The following is a 9,570-nucleotide window of genomic DNA, read 5'->3' on the forward strand; positions in this document are numbered from 1 at the left end:
AACAGTGTCCTAAAATACACACACACACACACACATGTTGGGTTTACATGTTTTATGGGGACATTCCATAGGCATAATGGTTTTTATACTGTACAAACCGTACTTTCTATCGCCCTACACCTACCCTACACCTAAACCTAGCCCTCACAGGAGATTGTGCACACTTTTACTTACTCAAAAAAAACTCATTGTGCATGATTTATAAGCCTGTTTCCTCATGGGGACCTAAGAAATGTCCCCATAAGGTCAAAATCTACTGGTATTCCTATCCTTGTGGGGACATTTGGTCCCCACAACGTGATGAATACCAGGTACACACACACACACACACACACACACACACCAACGTATCAAGTTATTTACTAAATACTAAACCTTAAACCTTAAAACTATTGTGGGTTTGAGGAGGTGCCCAGAGCATAGCGAGGGATTTTGCACCTAATTTCAATCTCTAGGCGGTAGCATGGCCTGGGAGCGGAGTCTAGGAGAGGGGAGGCTTTAGCTGAACGACTCTCTAGAGCGAGAGAAAGCCTACGACGCTCAATCCTTAGGAAACTCTTAGAGTGGAGGTCTCAGTACTGACCCTGCTTGAGGGGAGACCTGACTACACTCAACACTCAGATAGATGACAGGACTCACAGGACAGCTCAGATGCTGAAAGCAAAGCTATATAAGTGGAGGCTCCGAGATTGAGTCTCTCAAGGAGAGAAGCCTGCAACACTAGGTTTTGGTGAGTGGTAGTTAGCACTCCCCCAAAAATAGTCAGTGAGGCACAAAGGGGCTAGCTGTTGTCACTGTGAGGATGGGCCTGGAAATTGAGTTTTAAGGGTGAAGGTCTTAAGACAACTCTCACAGAGAGGAGACCTGATACACCGTGCTACAAAAATGGAGTTGGAAACTTAAAGGTTTTTTAGACCAACTCGAAAAAGGGAGATTCGAAGGATTCCCTTGGTAGCAGATTACTCACAAACGGCCTATCTGGAGAGCGGAGGCTTCAACAGAGACCTACAAGCGAGGGAGCTTAGCGACGCTCGATCCATCTGGGAAAGCTCTAAAGAGTGGAGGTCTACCAAAATGATCCTCTATCGAGTGGAGAAGTACTGGAAGCGGAGTCTCTGGAGAGCGGAGGCTTGATACAAACCTTCTCGAGATGAGGAAGCCTGACAACGCTCAATCCACTAACTCTTAGGAGTGGAGGTCTCAAACAATAACCCTCGGATGAGGGGAGACCTAGCTACACTCACGCTTAAATGTACTAGAAGCGAACTCTCTACATGAGAGGAAGCCTGCCAAGTTCAATCCACTGGCTCTGGGGAGTGAAGGTCTCAATAATACCTTTTCGGTGAGGGGAGACCTGCTATACTCCACGCTCCACGGTACATGAGCTCACAGAAGAAGTCTACACGTAAGACTCTGTAGAGTGGAGGCTTCAAGAGAATCTCTTAGGAGACAACAGCCTAACAACACTCGGGCTTGGCAGAGGGGCACTTAGCACAATACCAAAAGTAGTTAGCGAGGCCTAATGGGGCCTACAGCTATATACTGTGAGAATGTACTGGAAGCGGAGCTTTAACCATGGCAGGAAGTCTGGGAGTGGAGGTCTAACAACACAACTCACTAGAGTGAGGGGAGACCTGGCTACACTCAGCCCCTATATCAGCACACGTTTAGTGTAAGTAGCGAGGCTCAGGAAAGAGCCTACAAGCTACTAGAGCTGCTTTTTATTACAGGGTTTTTTTCTAAACTTCCCTACCTTTAATTTATTTTAGAAGCAGAGCCCTGGGGAGCGAAGGCTTCAGTGCACTAGCTCGATCGAGTGGCAGCCTAGAGCACTCAGACCCGGGATGTTTGCTTCATTGAAAGAGGGTGGAGATCTCAACCCAACATCCCAGATTACACTCAGGTAAAGAGCGGAGTCTCTGCACGACTCTTACTGCGGAATGAGGAGTCTACCGTACCCAATAACATTATAAACATGTATAGGCATGTATAATGATTTTTAAGCCGAGCTCACAATAGCGTAGGCTTCAAAGGATGACTCTCCAGGAAGGAGAGGAAGCCTGACAACGCTAAACCCCAACAGGAGTTACTACGAGTGGAGGTCTCAGTACACTACCTCAGAAACGAGGGAAGACCTGGCTACACTCGACACTCGGAGCTCAGTGTGGAGCTCAAATACGAAAGTCTCACCCAAGCGGAGCTGGTAGACAAACATTATACCTACATATACATATATGCACATTTTCATGTATGTTTCAGTTCATGTACCGGGCCAACAGATTGAGTTTATCAATCTAACATCGGCCCGGCCCCAGAGAGTTATGGGGGTAAAAGGGCAGGCGGCCGAACGATAGTGAAGGGGAAGGGAGAGGATCGTTTCCTTACGATCCCCTCTCCTAAACCGCGCATCACGTCTCCTCTGAGACCTACCCCTCCCAGGAGGGGGGGTCTCGAGTGGCCACACAAACCGCCTGGCCCTGCCTCCGGCCCACAGGCCAAGAGGGGCCAGGCTCCCCGTGCGTTTGGGTGGGGATGAAGACCGGTGAGGAATAACAGACCCAAAGGATCCACGGGTCTTCATCCTGTAGTGTTTGTATGCAGTCCTGTTCCATGTTTTCTGTTCAGCACCCTACCTCTGATGTAAGCACGTAAGCACGTCGAGAGTGAGGAAGTAATCAAGCTTGTGTAATGGATATAGAGCATGTGAAGGATATAGAAAGTAAACTGCACGTTCGATAACAACCCTGTCTGTCTACGCATCTTTCTTTTCTTATACCAAAGAATGCTACAACTTGGCGACGAGTGATAAACAGATCTGAACCCAAACGAAAAAAAAAAAAAACGCTGGTTGGATCAAAAAGACAATAAAAATGACGACTCTTCCACATTTTCCGATGTTCGATTTCCACTCCGAACCCAGCTCAGTCGGCTCGCGATGGAAAAAATGGCAGAGTCGATTCGACAATTACCTAAAAGCGTTCAACATAGAAGAGGACAAGCAGAAAAGAGCACTCTTACTTCATCACGCGGGATCTGAGGTGTTTGACATTTTTGAAACGCTGCCAGAAACTGGAGAAGACTACGCTACTGCGGTAAGCAAGCTAGACGCGTATTTCTGTCCAAAAGCAAATCCAGAGTATGAAACATACTTATTCAGGCAAGCAAGACAACATGAAGATGAAACACTGGATGCGTATCACACAAGATTGAGACAGATGGCAACAAAATGCGAGTTCCTGAACGTGGACAAAGAGATCAAATCACAAATAATTCTAAGCTGCAGTTCATCGCGTCTCCGAAAGATGGCACTACGAGACGGCACAATGACGCTACAACAATTACTAGACGCAGGAAGAGCTCAAGAAACAGCAGATAAACAAGCAGCAGGCATAGAAGAGATGCATGCAAAGTCGTCTAAATCATTTACAACACACGCAATAAGTAAAACAACTCTTAACAAACACAAGCAAAGAAATTATAAAACAACTACTCGGTCTGGAAACACGACATGCAACAATTGCGGAGGACATTTTCCACATGAAGGTGGACAGAAAAATTGCCCAGCAAAAGGAAAAATCTGCAAAGGCTGTGGAAAGCTAAATCATTTTCAAAAATGCTGCAGGTCAACACGCTATACAACCAGTAATTCAAATCCATGGAAGCCCAAATTTCAAAAGGTAAACACTGTGCACACAGATGACACGGCATGCAACACACATCCTGCAGCATCAGCAAGTTCAGATGAAGACTACGTATATGTCATACACACAGTTCAACATACACAACAACCTCAGTTACAAGTGGAGATCGCAGGAGTGCCAGTGAAGGTCATCATAGACTCTGGCGCAAGCGTAAATATTGTCGATACCGCTGCATATCAAAAGCTAAGACGCAACATCACAATAAACCCATCTGATGCAAAGATTTTTGCATATGGCTCATCCACTCCACTGCCACTGAAAGGAAAGTTTCAAGCCAAAATTAAATCCAACAACCAAGACGCAGTAACTACATTCTACGTAATCGATGGTCACTCTGGTTCTCTGCTGAGCTACAGCACCGCAACAGAACTTGGAATTCTTCAAATAGCCAGAGCAGTGTCTAATCAACCAGTTGAAATTCCCACTGTCAATCAACTACTAGAAGAGTACAAAGACCTTTTTCAAGGCATCGGAAAGCTAAAAGATCTTCAAGTGAAGCTACACATAGATGAGTCTGTAAAGCCAGCCACGCAACCACACAGACGAATTCCGTTCCATATCAGAAAGAAAGTAGAACAAGAACTTGAAAAACTTGAAAAACAAGGTATCATTGAAAAAGTCAGTGGTCCAACGCCCTGGGTATCACCCATAGTTGTGACACCGAAACCTAAAAATCCTGACAGTGTGCGCATATGCGTGGACATGCGACTGCCCAATTGCGCCATCCAAAGAGAACGTCATATCACCCCGACAGTGGATGATCTGATACATGATTTAAATGGAGCTGTATGTTTCACAAAACTGGATCTGAATGCTGGATATCATCAGCTTGAACTACATCCAGACTCCAGGTACATAACGACATTTACAACTCATGTAGGGCTCTGGAGGTACACTCGTTTGAATTTTGGAATTAGCTCAGCTGCCGAGGTTTTCCAAAATACAATTCAGCAAGTTCTTCATGGCATCCCAAATGTCAGGAACATGAGTGATGACATCATAGTCTACGGAAAAACCAGAGAAGAACACAACGCCAGTCTGCAAGCTGTATTCAAAAGACTCAGAGAGAAAAATCTCACCCTCAATGAAGATAAGTGTGAGTACAGCAAGAAGAAACTAGATTTCTTTGGATATGTGTTTTCAGACAAAGGAATTTCTGCAGATCCGAAAAAAATAATAGCCATCGAGAACCTTTCAGCCCCCCAGAATGTGTCCGAAGTACGCAGTCTGCTTGGAATGACAACATACTGTTCACGGTTCGTTCAGGACTATGCAACAACCACACAGCCGCTGCGTGAACTTATTCGGAAAGATCACATTTGGAACTGGGGACCGGAACAACAAGCAGCCCTGGACAAGTTGAAATCTCAACTCATCCAGAATGCTACAATGTCATACTTTGATCCAAGGAAGACATCAACACTTCTTGTTGATGCAAGCCCAGTTGGTCTTGGTGCGATACTGAGTCAGCCAGGCACAGACAGGTCTGGTGACAAAGTAATTGCGTATGCCAGTAGAGCGCTCACATCTGTAGAACAACGCTATTCACAAACAGAAAGGGAAGCTCTAGCAATAGTCTGGGCATGTGAACACTTCCACTTATACCTATATGGCTCACACTTCACAGTCATTACAGACCACAAACCATTGGAGCTCATTTTCAATAACCCTCGAGCATCTCCACCAGCCAGGCTTGAACGCTGGAGGCTGAGATTGCAACAGTACACATTTACAGTCCAGTACAAAGCGGGAAGAGGCAATCCTGCTGATTACATGTCGAGGCATCCTGTGGACGGACAACACACAGACTGTTCAGAAAATGCAGAAAGTTACGTCAACTTCATAATTGACAACACAGTTCCAAAAGCAATGACCTTGGATGAAGTGCGACGTGAAACAGGAAAAGACTTCATCCTGCAGACAGTGATAAAAGAGCTGAAAGGAAAAGCCTGGACACATGTGAAACAGACCATGTCAGATGCAGAACACGTAAAGCTAAAATCGTTCCATAAGCTGAGACATGAGCTCACAGTCAATGCATTGCAAGATATTGTCCTCAGGGGAAACAGACTCGTGTTACCTGCCTCTCTGTATCAAAAAGCCATCCAACTTGCACATGTGGGACACATGGGCATCGTGAAGACTAAACAGTTGATAAGAGAAAAGGTATGGTTCCCCGGTATCGATGCAGAAGTGGAGAAAGCTGTGCAAGGATGTATTCCATGTCAAGCAGCCACACTCCAACATCATACAGAACCCCTTAAGATGTCTGATCTTCCAGCAGAGCCATGGATGGAAGTCTCAGTAGATTTTACTGGTCCCTTTCCGTCTGGTGACTACTTGCTGGTAGTAGTTGATGATCATTCCAGATATCCAGAAGTGGAGATAGTCAAGTCTACAGCAGCCAGTGCTGTGATTCCCAAACTGGATAAGATATTCTCAACCTTTGGCATACCTGAAATAGTCAAAACCGACAATGGCCCACCATTCAATAGTCACTGCTTTGCAGATTTCAGTGCGTATCTTGGTTTCAAACACAGAAAAGTAACTCCTTATTGGCCTAAAGCTAACGGAGAAGTTGAACGGTTCATGCGAACACTCAAAAAGACAATCATGACCACGAATGCAGAAGGCAAACCATGGAAGCAGTGCCTGTATAGTTTCCTAAGAAATTACAGAGCAACACCACATGGAACCACCCAAAAGTCACCAGCAGAATTACTATTCGGCAGAAAGATCAGTACCACACTACCCTCAAATCCACAGGGCAGGCAAAACACTGACCTCAGCAACACTGACCACACTGCAAAACAACGAATGAAAAGATATGCAGATCTTCGGAACAGAGCAAAAGAATCCAGGATCAAAGCAGGTGACGCTGTACTCTGCCGACAACCCGTGACAGGAAAGCTGACAACTCCGTATGAGATGAAACCGTACAAAGTGATCAAGGTCAAAGGGTCGATGGTGACAGCAAGTCACCCAGGAAGATGCATTACGAGAAATTCTTCATTTTTCAAAAGACTTCCATCTCATCTCACAGTTGAGCGGAATGAAACCTCTGATGATGAAGATGACATCAGAGTACAAACACCAGATTCAGATGTGCTCCAGGACAATGTACCACAAGACACACGGCACACTACCACCAATCTGAGACACTCTGAATTTTCAGATACCCCTCGATACTTCCTTAGGCCAAATCATAGGGCCCCAAGATATCTGATTGATGAAATTTGAAATGTTGTTTCTTTCAACATGCTGCTACTTGTAGTTCATAAGTATTGATTCGCTTTGTTGAACGTTTCAGTTCTCATGTTTTAACAGTGGTAGCTTGATCTAATATAAGGACCTTAATCCTAGTTTGTAATTTGATTATATTGCATGTAATCTGCAATTTAAGATTCTGTGTTGCAAGTACATTCTCGATCTTGAATAAGGGAGGGATGTAGTGTTTGTATGCAGTCCTGTTCCATGTTTTCTGTTCAGCACCCTACCTCTGATGTAAGCACGTAAGCACGTCGAGAGTGAGGAAGTAATCAAGCTTGTGTAATGGATATAGAGCATGTGAAGGATATAGAAAGTAAACTGCACGTTCGATAACAACCCTGTCTGTCTACGCATCTTTCTTTTCTTATACCAAAGAATGCTACACATCCTCCAGCAGATCAGCCTGGTACGCCTGCAACACTGCCACTGTGTGCAGGCGGCACCAGGCTGAACCGCTGCCGCGTATGCCCTCAGCTTTTTTTTTTTTTTTTTTTTTTTATGGCACCGACGGCCTGCCATACTCATAGATGAGTGCGGGCTGGCTATGGTTTATCCTATGCCTTCCCGATCTTATTATATAGATCAGGAAGGAATGGGATGCACATGGGGACTGGTCTGTTATGGCCAGGGAGAAATTGCCAGCATAAACTGCTATGCGCAACCTCCCCCTGCACATACTTTGAACGCAGATCAAAGCAGACCGCAGCGCGGTTCATAGCAGACAGCAGCTCATCATACGCGGGGCAGGCAGGCTGTGAGAGCTCATAACAGCCACATCCTACTTGTCTGGCTTAAAACCAGTAGAGCACTTGCTGCTATATCAAAAGGATGTCAGTTTCTTAGAACAACACAACCTTCGGCCGCAGCTCGCCCTCGTCCGCGGCTGACGAGCGCGAGAGATTACACATCTCTCAACTCGTGACCGCGCTTCATCTGTAACCGCCGCGGGCTCATTCTCCGTGCAGCCTCGGCTGCCACGGGACCCGAGCCACGCCGGGCAGGTAAATGTCCCAATTCCCTCGGGAAAAGGGACAACGAGAGCAGAGTTTCCTTAGAGGGAAACTCTCACAATGAACGCGCTCTGCACTCTCAAGTACAGAGCGCGCGTGCTCTTCACCCAAACACATAACAAACAGATTGTGCACGTCATCTGGTGTCAGATTTCTCTGACACGGAATCCGCACACTTCCTGAACTGTTTACTCTAGGAATCGTCATTCTACTCACGCTTAGAACAAGGCCAGTCTGAAGGACAAAAAGATGGTTGATGTATTTACAAGTGCCCCTTTATACTGGTAGGCGCCTTGTGATGATGTCATAGGCTGGCGCCGGCCAATGTCAGTGGCTGCGTCCGAAATCGCCTACTCAATGAGTAGGTACTTAATTTCAATAAGTACTTACTTAAGGAGCGCTAAAAGAGTACCTACTCAACAGCCAAATCTTGTTGAGTATGGATGCGTTCCGCCATGTTGACGTTATCATGTGACCTATGACGTTATAACAAGCGCAACATGAAATGATATGAGCGACGGATTTAATTCATCTATCTGTAAACATTTTGATGTTGATGAAATTTGCTTATTTTGGATTGATTGAAGTTTTTATATTTTTAACAATACTAAAATGACTAAAACCCCCAAATGTGTTGTCTTGAATATGTTAATGGGCAAAATTGTGAAAAACTAGCTTAGATCTCATTTGTTTTCCTTTTTCTTGCTGAATTTCTCTCTCCTTTCATCCCTGAAACTTAAAATAATAATAAATAAATAACAAAAACAACAAATGCAATTTTTAATTCATTGCGATTTTATGAATATTCAAATATATTCAATAATTTTTTCTGTATCTAATCTTGTACTATACGCAAACCTATTAGAGTTATGTTTTCTGTCATGATTGTTCTTTGTTAAAAATACTTAAGTCTTTCCCTGAGTTTGTATGGAATTATAAATTCTGCAGTAATAATAATACAAAAATTTGAGCGACAGCGACACCTCATGGCATCAGTAACACGACAACCCTACCTAGTACGCTTTCCTCTATGTTTGCAACATCTGCACAAAGGAGACGTCGATCAGTTGCTCAAAGATCTTACCTTTGGAGAAGACTTGATTTTACACTCGGAAAATGTAAGTATTACTTAGAAATTAAAATAACTTTAGACTGCATTGCTAGCCCACTCCAACACTTACCAACAATAATAAAGATAAATGCTGACTAATAATTAATGATATTTTTAGTTAAACAAGCATAAAGTTGTTTTTTTTTCAATGAAGTAATGAATAAATGCATACGCTTATGAAAATGTTATATTTTATTTACTGACAACATCAGGAAACATGAATAAATTAGTAAAATAATAAAATTAACCATGAACATAAATAAATACACATGGAACAAAACTTTATTTAAACATATTGGTATTTTAGTCTTTTTCTACTTAGGATGAAGAGACCACAGCAACATCTGGTCCAGATGAGACAATGGGCAGGTGGAGTGATGGAGGGTCTCATCGATGGCACTAGACCATTTCCAGGATGCTGCTGTGGATTTCTCCTTTCTCACTGCACACACCAATCTGCAGACGTTTCAGATCATAC

This window comes from Garra rufa, chromosome 7, assembly GCF_049309525.1.
Source record: "Garra rufa chromosome 7, GarRuf1.0, whole genome shotgun sequence".
Classification (NCBI taxonomy): Eukaryota; Metazoa; Chordata; class Actinopteri; order Cypriniformes; family Cyprinidae; genus Garra; species Garra rufa.